Source organism: Sphaeramia orbicularis, chromosome 1 (genome assembly GCF_902148855.1).
Source record: "Sphaeramia orbicularis chromosome 1, fSphaOr1.1, whole genome shotgun sequence".
NCBI lineage: Eukaryota > Metazoa > Chordata > Actinopteri > Kurtiformes > Apogonidae > Sphaeramia > Sphaeramia orbicularis.
The window spans coordinates 54996594-55013099 of record NC_043957.1 but is presented as its reverse complement, the minus strand read 5'-3'; the positions used below and the strand labels follow the sequence as shown (position 1 = coordinate 55013099).

Genomic DNA, 16506 nt, shown 5'->3' with positions numbered 1-16506 from the left:
TCTTTGTAAAGAAGATTTTTCTATGGGAACATTTTGTTTTGGTTGGCACTCTCTAAACTTCTCCTTTCTTTGGATTCATTCAGTGTGGACAAAGGAAACGTAGTGGAATTTGGAAAGGGCTTAACAGAAACAGTCAAGTCTTATGCAGGCGTTGGGGGGGGCGGGGGGGGGGGCGGGGGGGGGGGGTTGTCTTGACCGATTTTGGCTGGGAAGGGGGCAAACGGCTGAAGCCGCAACAGCACCACCCTTTCCTTCTCGTCTTTCCTTTCCACGCATCCAGACTTTTGGTCCCCGTCTCCCTCTGAGTTTTGGAGTCAATCAGTGGATCTTTTTCTCCCGTCAACGGGTGAAGCAGCGGCACCCTGTGCTGGGCACACAGAAAAGGCTGAAAGCTTACAGCACCTGGTATTCCCAGGTGGTCTTCTGTCTAAGTACTGACCAGGCCCGGCCCTCCTTTGGTTCCGAGATCAGACGAGTTCAGGCGTGTTCAGGGTGGTATGGCCGTAAGCCAGGGCGGCTGTCATATTTACCCTCTTTATAGATTTAATCACACCCAAACAGCAGGCGTTCCACTGATCTTTCGACACGTCAGATCTAATTCACTCAGCGTTAAAGTGGCAAAGGACACACAAAGTCATCTAAGTAATTGCTAAAAGAGTCCAGGTGAACATACCAGCCTGGAATGAATTCACCAAAAGCGTGGAACCAAGCTGGATATGGCAGTTTGTGCGTCTATTCAGTGTCTGAAGGAGGGGAATGTGGCGGTTGGATGCTTACGGCCACGGCGAAAGCAAAGTTTCACCAGGTAACCCTCAGATGCGTTGTGACACCGTGGTTTTCTTCTCCTCTTGTAATGACCTCTATCTCTGTAATGCAGTGGCGGACCGCGCATTTCACTCCTAGGCCTTCAGTAGTGCTCTGTCTGAATCAATCCACCCCCTCAATAACTGTTTGTTGGTTCTAAATCACGTCTTATTATGCAGAAATGCAGTATAAAGAGCCGTTGCATCGCAGATAGATAACTCCTGTAGCCACAAGAAATGCCTTTACTGAACAAACAAACCCGGGGTGCACAAGTCTTCTCCTGCGGCTACAGCTGCGGCACACAGAAAAAAGCATCAATAATAACCTCATAAACTTGCAATGTTATTGAGGAAAACGGCAAGATTTTACTCACCAGAAATTGATTTTTGGTGCGCCAAATCCATCCTTCTGTCTTTCCTGAAAAAGAGTTCAACTACTCTGTCGTGCAGATTATCCGTGCGGGTGCCGGGGGTACCGGTCGTAGTTACTGGACTGGACGTGACGGACAAATCCTTTTCCTGGTTGTGACCGGCTTGCTAGCTTCAGAATTGCGCGACCTTTCTTAACCACGTCCGGGTTTTCTTGAAAAGTCCTTCTTGAAAATGGCTTTGACGATAAATCTGCAACCAAATCCATTCCTTCTCCTTCAGCCATTGTGGGTTGACAGAATAGCTACGAAACCAACACAAGTGTATTTCTGTTCGTGCAGCTTGCTACGGATGCAGTTTGCTAGCGTTGGCTACTGCGCTCTCTAACTATCCAATCAAAGGGTGTGAATACGCTGACGTTGCTGTACGCCTGCTAGAGGGCCTCGGTGTCGCCAACTCAAAATCTGATTGGTTGAAGCAGCAGTTTCATGGACACTTAAGTTTTGCTTCACTGATCGTGAAGGCCTCCGGGCAGATTTCTTTGACTTTGGCCCTGCCCGGCAACAAATGATGGCTGAAATGTGATTGGTTAAAGGCTTTCATGTGAAAATACGTGTCTGGAAGCAGCACAACCAGGGGAAAAGCTATGAAAGGAAGCGGACAGACCATTTGGAATCATTAGCTCCGCCAGGAGGAATTGTGATCGCTTTGCTTTGTGTGTTTGTTTGTTTGTTTGTTTTTTTGTTAGCAACTTTACGGGAAAACTATTACAGCCATCTTCACCAAATTTTACCCACAGATAGGCCTAGGCCCTGGGACGAACCCATGAAATTTTGGGCCAAGTGGGCCAAAGTTCGAGGTCACGGCAAGGTCACAACATCTCCAATTTTCCTATCTCTCATCATTGAGCAATTTTGGGAAATTCATCAAAAATTCAAAACGACTCCGATTAGCCTCCAATTTGATGCACCCGTAGCTTCTAAGAAAATCTTGAATCTGGCTCGAAACTGTCCACATCCACTGTGGAAGGTGGACTCGGTGGACATTTCAATTTAACACGGAAAATCCCACTTACGACACCTTTTTCATTATAAGTCAAGAAATATGGATTGGAATTGAATATAATTTGACATACACGGGACTGGTACCGAGCTTCAACTTTTTCTGTTGTGTGGAACAAGCTCGAAACTGTTTAATCTAAAAGGAAATAGTTGATCCACACATGCACACTGTTCGGGGTGCTTGGCGGAAGTTTGCGTGCTCTGAACACTTGTTTAATGAAGTGTTCAAGGACAAAATATAATCACCATCAGTCTGTGATTGAGATATTTTTTTTGGGCCAGCGGAGAAGGCCTTGCAGGCCCTGACGGCCCACCACTGCTGTAAAGTTGCAAAGCTCTGCGCTTGGTGCAGTCAGCGTGTCGGGTGTCGGAGCTTAAAGTCTTTGAGATTCCTTTGGAACTTTGCTCGCTGACATGCGGCGTCACTGAATGTCTAAAACGGGAGAGGCGGACTAAGTCCCTCGCTTACGGCCATAACACCCTGAACACGCCCGATCCCGTCTGATCTCGGAAGTTAAGCAGGGTCGGGCCTGGTCAGTACTTGGATGGGAGACCGCCTGGGAATACCAGGTGCTGTAAGCTTTTACACTTTTCGGTGTGACCAGCAGAGGCCGTTGCTGCTGCTTCCAGGAACAGACAGTTTATCAACAAGAGAAACATTCCAATCAATTCCTTCCTGAAAAACCAAAGCTATGAGGGCGATAGACGCCGAAACCTCCCAGTCTTTGTGAAGAGGAGAAAATTGTGACTTTTCACCTCGATTGATCTTTGTAAAGAAGATTTCTCTATGGGAACACTTTGTTTTGGTTGGCACTCTCTAAACTTCTCCTTTCTTTGGATTCATTCAGTGTGGACAAAGGAAACGTAGTGGAATTTGGAAAGGGCTTAACAGAAACAGTCAAGTCTTATGCGGGCGTCGGGGGGGGGGGGGGGGGGGGGGGGGGTGTCTTGACTGATTTTGGCTGGGTAGGGGGCAAACGGCTGAAGCCGCAACAGTACCACCCTTTCCTTTTCGTGTCTTTCCTTTCCACACATCCAGACTTTTGGTCCCTGTCTCCCTCTAAGTTTTGGAGTCAATCAGTGGATCTTTTTCTCCCGTCGAAGCAGCGGCACCCTGTGCTGGGCACGCAGAAAAGGCTGAAAGCTTACAGCACCTGGTATTCCCAGGCGGTCTCCTGTCCATGTACTGACCAGGCCCGGCCCTCCTTTGCTTCCGAGATCAGACGAGTTCAGGCGTGTTCAGGGTGGTATGGCCGTAAGCCAGGGCGGCTGTCATATTCACCCTCTTTATAGATTTAATCACACCCAAACAGCAGGCGTTCCACTGATCTTTTGACACGTCAGATCTAATTCACTCAGCGTTAAAGTGGCAAAGGACACACAAAGTCATCTAAGTAATTGCTAAAAGAGTCCCGGTGAACATACCAGCCTGGAATGAATTCACCAAAAGCGTGGAACCAAGCTGGATATGGCAGTTTGTGCGTCTATTCAGTGTCTGAAGGAGGGGAATGTGGCGGTTGGATGCTTACGGCCACGGCGAAAGCAAAGTTTCACCAGGTAACCCTCAGATGCGTTGTGACACCGTGGTTTTCTTCTCCTCCTGTAATGACCTCTATCTCTGTAATGCAGTGGCGGACCGCGCATTTCACTCCTAGGCCTTCAGTAGTGCTCTGTCTGAATCAATCCACCCCCTCAATAACTGTTTGTTGGTTCTAAAACCCGTCTTATTATGCAGAAATGCAGTATAAAGAGCCGTTGCATCGCAGATAGATAACTCCTGTAGCCACAAGAAATGCCTTTACTGAACAAACAAATCCGGGGTGCACAAGTCTTCTCCTGCGGCTACAGCTGCGGCACACAGAAAAAAGCATCAATAATAACCTCATAAACTTGCAATGTTATTGAGGAAAACGGCAAGATTTTACTCACCAGAAATTGATTTTTGGTGCGCCAAATCCATCCTTCTGTCTTTCCTGAAAAAGAGTTCAACTACTCTGTTGTGCATATTATCCGTGCGGGTGCCGGGGGTACCGGTCGTAGTTAGTGGACTGGATGTGACGGACAAATCCTTTTCCTGGTTGTGACCGGCTTGCTAGCTTCAGAATTGCGCGACCTTTCTTAACCACGTCCGGCTTTTCTTGAAAAGTCCGTCTTGAAAATGGCTTTGACGGTAAATCTGCAACCAAATCCATTCCTTCTCCTTCAGCCATTGTGGGTTGACAGAATAGCTACGAAACCAACACAAGTGTATTTCTGTTCGTGCAGCTTGCTACGGATGCAGTTTGCTAGCGTTGGCTACTGCGCTCTCTAACTATCCAATCAAAGGGTGTGAATACGCTGACGTTGCTGTACGCCTGCTAGAGGGCCTTGGTGTCGCCAACTCAAAATCTGATTGGTTGAAGCAGCAGTTGCATGGACACTTACGTTTTGCTTCACTGATCGTGAAGGCCTCCGGGCAGATTTCTTTGACTTTGGCCCTGCCCGGCAACAAATGATGGCTGAAATGTGATTGGTTAAAGGCTTTCATGTGAAAATACGTGTCTAGAAGCAGCACAACCAGGGGAAAATCTATGAAAGGAAGCGGACAGACCATTTGGAATCATTAGCTCCGCCAGGAGGAATTGTGATCGCTTTGCTTTGTGTGTTTGTTTGTTTGTTTTTTTGTTAGCAACTTTACGGGAAAACTATTACAGCCATCTTCACCAAATTTTACCCACAGATAGGCCTAGGCCCTGGGACGAACCCATGAAATTTTGGGCCAAGTAGGCCAAAGTTCGAGGTCACGGCAAGGTCACAACATCTCCAATTTTCCTATCTCTCATCATTGAGCAATTTTGGGAAATTCATCAAAAATTCAAAACGACTCCGATTAGCCTCCAATTTGATGCACCCGTAGCTTCTAAGAAAATCTTGAATCTGGCTCGAAACTGTCCACATCCACTGTGGAAGGTGGACTCGGTGGACATTTCAATTTAACACGGAAAATCCCACTTACGACACCTTTTTCATTATAAGTCAAGAAATATGGATTGGAATTGAATATAATTTGACATACACGGGACTGGTACCGAGCTTCAACTTTTTCTGTTGTGTGGAACAAGCTCGAAACTGTTAATCTAAAAGGAAATAGTTGATCCACACATGCACACTGTTCGGGGTGCTTGGCGGAAGTTTGCGTGCTCTGAACACTTGTTTAATGAAGTGTTCAAGGACAAAATATAATCACCATCAGTCTGTGATTGAGATATTTTTTTTGGGCCAGCGGAGAAGGCCTTGCAGGCCCTGACGGCCCACCACTGCTGTAAAGTTGCAAAGCTCTGCGCTTGGTGCAGTCAGCGTGTCGGGTGTCAGAGCTTAAAGTCTTTGAGATTCCTTTGGAACTTTGCTCGCTGACATGCGGCGTCACTGAATGTCTAAAACAGGAGAGGCGGACTGAGTCCCTTGCTTACGGCCATACCACCCTGAACACGCCCGATCTCGTTTGATCTCGGAAGCTAAGCAGGGTCGGGCCTGGTCAGTACTTGGATGGGAGACCGCCTGGGAATACCAGGTGCTGTAAGCTTTTACACTTTTCGGTGTGACCAGCAGAGGCCGTTGCTGCTGCTTCCAGTAACAGACAGTTTATCAACAAGAGAAATATTCCAATCAATTCCTTCCTCTTTGTCTGGCATGCGGCGTTACTGAATTTCTGAAACGGGAGGGGAGGACTTTGGCACTTGCTTACGGCCATACCACCCTTAACACGCCCACATCTGTGGAGTTCTGAACGGAGTGAGTGGCTGCAGGAGAAGAGCAAAGGCTTCCTCATCGTTTTATTTAGTGATTTAGATTTTTTGTTTGGTTAGTTTATGTAGTTTTAGTTTTCAGTTTTTTGTGATAAGCAAGCCCAGCGGTGTTTTTCCTGCACCACTGGGAAGGCGAATTCAGTTTTTTATTTTCTCATCAAAAATGGATGGGAAAGGACAGCGACGGCATTTTATGCCAGAGAAAGAGTCATTAAAAATGACAGAAACGAAGAATATGAAAAAGAATAACCTAATGAAGATGACAGCGAATAGAGGAATTGATGAACATGTGAGTTTGACTGACGTGGCAGTGGATGATCGGACGGACATGAATATGACAAAGGCAAGTGGCAACGAATATGACAACGGATCTGCGAAAACAAATGAGAAGGAATCTGGAGAAGTTTTGGAAAATAATGGAAATGATGACACAACAGGAATGGAGGACGAGTTTACTGTGGTGGAAAGAAGAAAAAAGAAACTGAATCGGAGCATAAAAGTGAACGATGTAGTTAATGAGAACGACAAACCTCTGAATGAGAATGGAAAAGTGCAAAGAGAAAATGGAATGGAAGATGAAGAAAATGTAAAAATTAATGACAATGTTGAAAGAAACAGAATGAGAGAAAGACATAAGGTGGAGTACAACAGAGAATGGACTATTCAGATTGAATGTGAAGGAATCAACGGACTGAATGTAATGACACTGATAAAGGAAATTGAGAAAATGGTCGGCTGTGGTGCGCTGTTGGCTCTGAGACCAAGACCAAACAGACAGTATGAGGCCACCCTCAACTCGGAAAAAGCCTGTGAAAGACTAGAGGATGGACTTACTTACGAAGGACAGAATATTGAAGTAAAAAGGGTCCATAAATCGGAGGTTCTGGTCTCCTTTTTGCATCTGCCTCCAGACGTCACAGACAAGGAGATCCTGGACCGGCTTGTTAGATGGGGGGTTTTCCCCATCCTCCCCGTCAGAAGGAGGTTCTACCCAGGCACCAACGTGGCTGACGGCACTAGATTCCTAAAAGTTAGATTCCCGAAGGAGGTGGTGTCGCTCCCGTACAGTGCCCGGTTCGATACGGCGAATGGATCCCAATATTACAGGGTGATCCACAATAAACAGGTTAAAATATGCCGCCTCTGCATGAACCCGGGACATGTTTTAAGGGACTGTCCGATTTTTGCGTGCCGGGAGTGCCTACAGCAGGGCCATTATGCACGAGACTGTGACGACGCCAAATGCCCTGACTGTGGAAGAGCTATGATCCGCTGTACGTGCCTGTCTTCAGACAGTGAGAGCGAGAGGGAGCAGCAGGTGGAGGAGGAGGAGGAGGTTCAGCGGATAGACAGTGACAGAGAAGGAGGATGTTTGGAGACCACCCAGAACGACACGTCCGTGTCTGATCATGAGGTGGAGATGGACATGGATCTCCCCTGTGGACAGCCACAGACAGAGACGGTGGACCCCCCAAGGAGAAGCGACGTGGGGGACGGGGAAGACGGAGGTGTGGATGAACTGGAGAAGGACACTGAGGATGTGACTGTAGGTGGGATGGGACAGAAAAGAAAAGAACCAGACCAACCTGAGGAAGAAGGACAGAGACATGGACAAACTGAGGTAAAAAATATGTGTGAAGGCTTCGACAATAAAGAATAAGCTGTGGGGGCTCAAGAGGAAAAAGATCAACGGAAGGAAAAAAAGAAAAAAAAGGTGTTAAATTTAAATTTAGAAAAGGTTTTAAAGGAACAGGAAAAAAGGAGAGGAAGGAGGGTAGTGGAGTTCAGATGAGATAAAGGGATAATATGAAGTGCACAGGGACAAATCATGTTTTGGGGGTTGCTTGTGGCTATTTATTTTTATCTCTTGTTTTAATGGGGTGGGGTTTTACTTCTATTAATTTAAGAGGAGGTGTAAATCCAGGAAAAATTAACAAAATGATATTGGAAACGGAAAAGAGTGATATTGTACTGTTGCAAGAAACGAACTGGACTGATGTCGTAGCAGAAAGTATTAGGGGAAGGTTTGATGGGGACATTTATTATAATAATAGTGATAAAAAAGGAAGGGGAGTTGCATTTATGGTGAAAAGGAATGTGTGTGATAAGGTAACTGAAATCTATAATGATAAAGAAGGAAAAGTGTTAACTCTGTGTTTTGAAAAGGATAATGAAAAAGTGATTATGTGCAATATACGTGCTCCAAATGAAGACTTGTATAGAGTTAATTTTTTTAAACATCTGGGTTTTTTAATGGAGAAATGGGGTGAAATATTTATAATGGGGGATTTTAACACTGTTTTAGAGAAAAATGATGTCGGAGAAAATATGTGTTTTGGTGCTGACAGAGGGAGAACTGAACTTAAAAGTTTAATGGGAAAATTTGATTTAGTAGATGTTTGGAGACAAAGAAATTGTCATACCTGCAGCCAGACGTTAGTCTGGTTTTGTTTGTCTTTTATGTTTTGTCTGTCACTTCCTGTTTTATTTTGTTAAGTTTACCCTCATGTGTCTTGTCTGTCGTCTTTACTTCCCTTCCTCGATCGTGTTCACCTTTCCCCTGATTACCTGTCTCCGCCCTGATTTGTGCCACCTGTGTCTAGTTTTCTTCCCTCCCTTTTGTGTATTTAAACTCTGTCTCTTCCCCTAGTCAGACGTCAGTTTGTAACTCTTGCAGTTCTTACCAGCGTTTTGATCTTGTCTGTTCGTTTGAGACCCGTTTTTGACTTCCCGGTTTTTGCCTACTGCCTACTCCCTGTCGGTTTTTGTCTGCCTCATCTGATTCCCTGGTTCTGATCTTCTCGCCCTAACTACTGGTACGTGAGTTTTTGCCTTGTCCTTATGTCCTGTCGCCTGATTGCTAGCCTACCTGTGCATGACCTGTTTCCGTCCCTGACCTCCCTTTGCTTTTCCTTAGACGGGAAAAAGACCCCAAAAGCCGCACGGGGAGACGGACTGTCGTTCTCGGTCCGGAGGACGAATCCGAGGAGGAAGTTTCCAACCGTTATCCTCAAGATTTTGTCACTGATATTATTATTATTATTATTATTATTATTACACCTGTGTGTAACAAACCTTTTGAACTTTATTTTTTGAGTCTGTGTTCTGCATTTGGATTCAGTGCCTGTACTAACGTTATCACAGAAATATTGGTAAAAGGGAATATAGTAGAATACAAGTCATGGAAGATACAGTAAAACAAAACAGAATTTATTTGGTGTTAATGAAAAAAGAAATATCAACATATGTATAAAGCATACAATATAAAAGATGTGGCTTTAGTGACCATAATTGTGTTTTTAAAAATGGATTTTAATGAAGTGGAAAGGGGACCTGGTATATGATACTTAAATACTGAAATATTAAAAGATAATTTATATAGAATGGAAAATTTAATACGTGGTAGTTTGAATGAATTACATTTATATTGGAATTGTACGGGAGTGTGGTGGGATAATTTGAAATATGATATTAAAAACTACACAATTGCTTATTGTAAAAAGATGAGAAGGGCAAACTTAAAGTATGAAGAGGAAATTAGAAAGAAACTGGAGATAGAATTAGACAGAGTGAACTTGGGAGAAGAGAATGTTAATATGATATTGGAATTAGAAGAAAATTTAAAGAAAATAGACGAGATTAAATGTAAAGGAGCTATGATCAGGAGCAGAGCAAATTATATGGTTGAAGGGGAAAGGTGCACAAGATTCTTTTATGATCTGGAAAAAAGTAGGCAAAAAGCAGAAGCAATTAGAAGTATTAAAGGCGAACAGGGGAACAGTTTTAAAAATAAAGAAGATATTTTGAAGAGGGTCTTTATTTTTTATAGTAAATTATTTGCAAAAGAAGGGACAGCAGAAGAAGCTAAAACTTATTTATTAAAACATATTGAGACAGAAGTGAGTGAGGAAAATCGGAAAAAGTGTAACAAGGTCATTACAAATGAGGAAATTGATTGTGCTTTAGGAGATATGAAAAATGGGAAGAGCCCTGGCCTTGATGGCTTGCCGTGTGAATTTTATAAGGCTTTTAGAACGGTTTTAATCCCTATTTTAAATATTGTTTACCAAGAAGTATGGTCAAAAGAGAGTTTAAGTCCTTCAATGAAGAAAGGAGTGATTAAAATAATATACAAAAGGAAAGGAGATAGGGAGAAATTAGAAAACTTCAGACCGATAAGCCTTTTAAACTGTGATTATAAGATTTTAGCAAAGGTGTTGGCAAACAGACTGAAGCAGGTTTTACCCACAGTCATTCAAACCAATCAGGCATATGCTGTACTGGGTAGAGACATCTCAGACATAGTAAACAGTATAAGAGATAAAATATGGTTTATGGACAGAGAAAAGAAAAATGGTTTTATTGTTAGCATAGACTTAGAGAAAGCTTTTGATAGGGTAGAGCATGATTTTTTATTTGATATTTTAGAGAAATTTAATTTTGGTGACAATTTTATCAGATGTCTGAGATGTCTCTACTCAGATGCCAAGAGTTGTGTCAAGATAAATGGCTTTTTAACGGATTTTATCCCTTTATCTAGATCAATCAGGCAGGGATGTCCACTGTCTGCATTACTGTACACCTTGGTTGCCGAACCTCTAGGCTTGGCAATTAATGCAGACAGTGGAATAAAAGGAATCGAGGTTGGACATTTTAGTGTTTTTAAACCAGAAACAAAAATTTATCAGTATGCCGACGACACAACGCTTGTTTTAAAGGATGAGGCTAGTATTGAAAATAGTATGAAAATTTTAGATATCTACTGCAAAGGCTCAGGGGCTAAAATGAATGTGGGTAAAACTGAATTCATGAGGGTAGGAGGAGGAGGAGTTTGTCAAGGGCGTTACCCTTTAAGGAAGTGCAAAATTGTTTGAAAATTCTGGGGGTTAGAGTAGGGCCTGATGAAAAGTTGACAACAAAGGAAACATGGGAGGAGATGATGAGCAAAGCAAAGAAAAGATTGACATTTTGGGGAAGGAGGAGCCTCATGCTCATAGGAAAAGTCTTAGTGGTGAACTCACTGTTTTTGTCCAAAATATGGTATGTCCTCGGCTCAGTCTGTTTGTCAACAACCATGGCCAATATTTTTAAACATTTAGTGGTGGATTTTATCTGGCACGGCAAGCCATCAAAGGTGAAATATAAGACTCTGATCGTGACAGTGGAGGAGGGGGGCCTGGGATTGCTTGACCCCATCCTAAGGCTGAAGGCCCTATGAGTTAAAACGGTGAAGAATTTTTTGGGTAATGATAAGAAGGAATGGAAAGAAACAATGTTGTATTACCTAAACAAAGTTAGTGGTCTGGGGTCTTCAGCCTTATGGATGGGGTTGAAAGATAATATGTTAACAGGAATCCCAGAGTTTTATAGAGAGGTTTTAAGGGCATGGGTCAGTTTTAAAGAAAGTTTGCACATAAATTCAGTGGGGAGGGAAGCGATTTTAAACCAGCCACTGTTTTGAAATCCAAATTTGAAGATTGGCCGGGGTTTTGACTGGATGACTTGGTACAGAGCAGGTTACAGGAAGATCAGAGATCTCTTTTATGAGATAAGGCCAGGGCTCTTACCATTTCAAGCTTTTATAGATGATTTGAAGGAAATTAAGGAAGATTATGAAAAGGGTAAAAGTAAAAAAGACTTAGACACAATAATAAGTGCTATACCAAAGAAATGGAGAGAACAAATTGATAAGACAAATGAAAAGGATAAAAGAGAATTTTGAAATTATTTGTAAAGCAGGAAATCAAGTGTGGGACTTTTGTGTGCTGAAACAATTTTGTTTTTTAGAAACCTTGAGTTTGAGGAACCCACATCAAACAGATATTGGGTAGGAGCACTTGAAAATATAAAAAAGGAAGAAATATGGAAAAATATAAGACAAAGTCTAAAATGCCCAATTTTAGAGAACTTTGATTTTATGCTTGGCCACAACTGTGTTTTAAATGAAATGAGATTATTGAAGATGGGTTTTGTGAACAGTGATATGTCAAATATGTGAAAAAGAAAAAAAAGGGATGAAACACATGTTCTTCTACTGTGAGAAATTAAGATGTTTGGAGGGAAGGTTGAAGAAAATAATAATTGGGTTTGGTGAAACAGGAATATGTTGGAAAAAACTGGGGGAAACTGTTCTTGTTTGGAGCTGTTGAAAAACAATCAAGCAATTCAGCTGATTTTGGCAGTTGCAAGGCATACAGTGTGGGTAAGGAGAGCAATGGCAAGACAAAAGGGGAAAGTGATGTTTGTAATTTATTTAATATTAAATTATTGCGACTCTTGGAAACATTGTATGCCTATTTTAGTGAAAAAGGAGATTTGGAAGTTTTTATCTCTACCAACCCTTTTATTGAATTGACATGGGAGGGGGTAGTTTTAAAACTGCCAAATTGTTCTGTGATGGCGCTAGTACAGGCACAGAATCCAAATACAGAACTCAGAGGCGGAATATAAAGTTCAAGGGATTTATTAGTCACAAACAAATGGAAGATGATAATGAGTGACACAATCTTGAGCATAATTGATGGAGGTTTCCTCTTCGGATTCGTCCTCCGGGCTGAGGACGTTAATCCCTTTCTCCGTACGGTTACCGGGGCCTTTTTCCCGACCAGGGAAAAGCAGAGGGAGGTCAGGGACGGAAACAGGTCATACACAGCCAAGCTATCAAACAGGCAACAGGACATAAGGGCTGGACTAAACTCACGTACCAGAAGTCAGGCAAGGCGATCAGAACCGGGGTAGCAGATGAGGCAGACAAAACCGACAGGGAGCAGGCAGTAGACAAAAACCGGGCACGCAAAAAACGGGTCAAACACAGGTAATCAAACAGACAGACAAGAATCAGAACGCTGGTAAGAACTACAGGAGTTACAAACTGGCGTCTGACCAGGGCAAGAGACTGACTTTAAATACACAAAAGGGAGGGAACACAACTAGACACAGGTGGCACAAATCAGGGCGGAGCCAGGTAATCAGGGGAAAGGTGAACACGATCTAGGAAGGGAAGTAAAGACGACAGACAAGACACATGAGGGGAACTCAACAAAATAAAACAGGAAGTGACAAAAAAACATGAAAGACAGACAAAACCAGACTAGCGTCTGGCTGCAGGCATGACATGTTCTTAATTTGCTTGGTTGTTTTTAAGTTGTGGCTTATATATTGATCCTGTTTTATTTGCACATGCACTTTAAAATTAATGGTTATTTTTCGATTTGTATTTTGTCAGTTTTCTTCTTTCGTATTTGATGGAAATGTAATATGTTCTTTGACTGACTGAATCAATTAATAATTAAAAAATAAATAAATAAATAAATCTTGTCTGATCTCGGAAGCTAAGCAGGGTTGGGCCTGGTCAGTACTTGGATCGGAGCCTGTGAACGGCTAATGACCCCCCCAAGTCCCTATTGCTCAACCTGGGATTGATCAAAAAGTGATCGGATTGGATGTCTCCATCTGGTGGTAAATCAAGATACTGCAAGACAGAAAAATGAATTCCTCTGCTGAAGGCTATGTAGACCAATTTCAATCATCTCTTTCCATACTCATTCACATTCTGTTACTGATATAATTATTTCTATTGTGTTTTATTTACCTAGATGGAACAGGTAAGATTTCATTTGTCATTGATAAGATTCAATTTGTGTTCTGAATATGGAGTTGGCCTATGTAATAAATCATTTACACATGTGTAATACATGCTAGGAAAAAATGTGTTATCTCACAAACTGGTGAAGCAAATAAAGATATGGCTAATCCAAAATGCACAGTTGATTGAGATATGATGTAGAAGATGTTAGAAACGGAAAAAAATGGAATTTGTCAATAAAACAAGCTTTATTTGTTGAAATGTACAAACATTTTTACACATTGAAAATATTAGATAAACTTTTTTATATTAGTATTTATAAAAAAAAAATATTCAAACACCTGTAGAACCATGAAGAGGTGGATTGGCTGGGGTTTCTCTACAGGGTTTCTCTCTATATAAGTAGCGTTTTTTTTTTTTTTTTTAGTTATTTTTCTTTTTTACAAGTTCTGCATCCACCACACTTTTAAAGTGCTCAAAAGTGTCAAACACCACACCTTCAAAACCAGCAGTGGTGGACTTCCCAGTTGCTGGACAATAAGTGAAAATTTTTTGCTTGCTCCCTTCTGTTTTGTCCTTGGAAGGTGTATACCTCTTCCGCTGGCCACCACACTTAGGCACTTGGCAAGCCCACAGGGCCTGAGGGACTTGCCCGGCAGGAGTGGCCTGGTCACTGGTGCTGGGGGTGGAGTCACAGCCACAAACCTCTGGCTGCCCGAGGGGCCAGCCAGTTGGATGGAGGGGGCTTGAGGCTGCGCTGGGACCACCAGGAGCACGGGTGCTGCCGCCACCACGCGCTGGGTGGAGGTGGACGTGGCAGGCTTTGGCTGGATGGAGCGGCTCCTAGTCTCTGGCTCTGGATCTTCAAATGCCGACTTGGAAATATAGAACAAGCATGCACATTTGAGAGCGAGTAGTGAGTGGACTAGTAAATAGTGCTATTTACTTTTCACTGTCCACACGAGTGGTCTTGTCAACAGATGAGGTGAAGTGTTTTTCAGACCTACCTCCGCTTCTCCCCACGCCTTTTCCCAGCCGCGTGGTCCAGCTGCTGGTACTGCACCTGAGGTCTGTCAGGTGGTGGTAGGGAAGCGGGCAGAGCTGGAGCGTCTGACATTGGTGCCTCTGACAACACCCTCTGGTGGGGCACTACTTGGGGTATCACCGTTGCCTGGTAGTTAGCCCTTTTTTCCTCCCTCGCCATGAAGGTGGTGATTGATTTGGCGTTCAGGTTTGGGAGGGGAATTGTGAGGCCAGAGAGGATGGGGTCATCTCGGACACGGTCTGCAATCTGCTTGTACTGGCCCTTTAAGCAGACCATGACCTTAGATGGGGTGGAGAACTGGTTGGCTGGCGGGCGGTTCTTCAGCATCTTGATGAGGAGGTAGACCAGACGGCTGTCCTCTGTCACCTGTGCTGCCTGGGGATACCACATCCAGCCAAACTTAGTTTTCTGGGCTGCTCTGGTCTCCATCGTGTCCTCCCCTAGGCACCGGCCAAACAGGGTGTAGCCCCACCTGGACTCGTATTTCTTCACGAAGCGAGCAGCGGTCCTGTCGTGCTCGTGAAGAGCAGCGGCAGCAGCGCTGATTTTCTGCCTGAGGTCAGGCGGCACGAGGTGCTGGTCGCTGGTGTCAGCCAGTTGCAGCAGCAGCAAGGCCAGCGCCTCCACCTCCTCTATCCCTGGCAGGTGCAGGTGCCTCTGGCTCATGAGCACATCCTGCAGAGCTGGGCTGTCCTCCTGCTCCACCTGCTCCTCCTGGGTGAGCAGGGCGTGCTCCGGACAGACGCTGTCGATGGGATCCTCCATGGACCCCGCAGACACATCAATGCCTTCGTCGGCCACCACCTCCTCCTCCTCCTCCTCCTCGCCCGGCTCAGCTGAGTCTACTGCCTTCTCCACCCCCTCCTCCTCATCCTCGCGAGCCTGCTCTTCCTCAACTGAAGAAATGTCATTAATCATAAATGTGTCTGTGTAATTACAACCATATTCATTTAATTATATGGAAATGTAATAATGGAAATCTCTGCAACAATAGGCAATTTTTTATATATGAATGTGAAACTATTGATTACTGAGGCTGAACTTTGTTTTTATGTGCTTGCAGTGAGACCGAGTGCCATACCTTGCCGTGTGTAGTACTGCCTGGCATTGAAGCTGGTGGACTGGCACATGGCGTACTCCACACCCAGCAGCTCCTCCTCCTCGGGGTGCTGGTAGTCGTCAGGGACAGGCAGGGGAGCGGCAAAGTTGGGCTCCAGCATGTGCTCCTTGCCAAAGAGCAGCTCAGCCTGATGGTTGATCCGCTGGATCTGCCGTGGATCCATGCAGGATGTCTGCTGCCCCTGACCGCCAGCGACCTGCAGGGAGGCCATGCGGTTGTTCCACTACACTGCAAAGGCCAGCAGGTACACCTGAAAAACAGGATCGTTGGGGCTGCAATTGAGCATGTGTCGGGGTGATGACTAAAGCTGGGAAATTAAATATATCATTGAAAGTACACTATCAACTTGTTTTTGATTAATTTGAATCACTCACTTGGAATGGCATAACTCCACATCTGTGCGAAGGAATGGCGTTGTACATGTGTGCGTGTAACCCCTCGAGGGAGTTGCTACCTTGCCGACACCTGTACTTTTTGAGCCTCACGCCGTTCAGCACTACCTCCTTCACACATACATACAGCTGGATGCCAGGGGGATCCTGTAAGCACAACGGATATCAGAGTCCTCAGTAATTCTACTGTCCCTTGATATTTTACCATACAGCTTTCAATGGTTCTACAATCAAACATATTGCCTAGACAGACAGGAACCCACCTGCATGCAGCTGAGGTGCTAGCTAGCCGTCGCCCAGTGAGCATCCACGGCCTCTGCCGACTTAAAAAGGTGGATGCTGTCAA

General features: G+C 44.1%; 2 non-coding genes and 2 pseudogenes across 2 annotated transcripts; 2 read left to right on the top strand and 2 right to left on the bottom strand.

The window, feature by feature from the left end:
* Nucleotides 1–390: 390 nt before the first annotated feature.
* LOC115430090 (uncharacterized) lies at nucleotides 391–509 on the bottom strand (annotated as a pseudogene).
* Nucleotides 510–2696: 2187 nt separating this feature from the next.
* Nucleotides 2697–2815, top strand: LOC115429974 (5S ribosomal RNA). Its single transcript, XR_003936853.1, has one exon. It is a non-coding gene; the product is annotated as a 5S ribosomal RNA (ribosomal RNA).
* A 560-nt stretch (nucleotides 2816–3375) lies between these two features.
* On the bottom strand, nucleotides 3376–3494 carry LOC115430061 (uncharacterized; annotated as a pseudogene).
* A 2182-nt stretch (nucleotides 3495–5676) lies between these two features.
* On the top strand, nucleotides 5677–5795 carry LOC115429964 (5S ribosomal RNA). Its single transcript, XR_003936851.1, has one exon. It is a non-coding gene; the product is annotated as a 5S ribosomal RNA (ribosomal RNA).
* Nucleotides 5796–16506: the final 10711 nt, after the last annotated feature.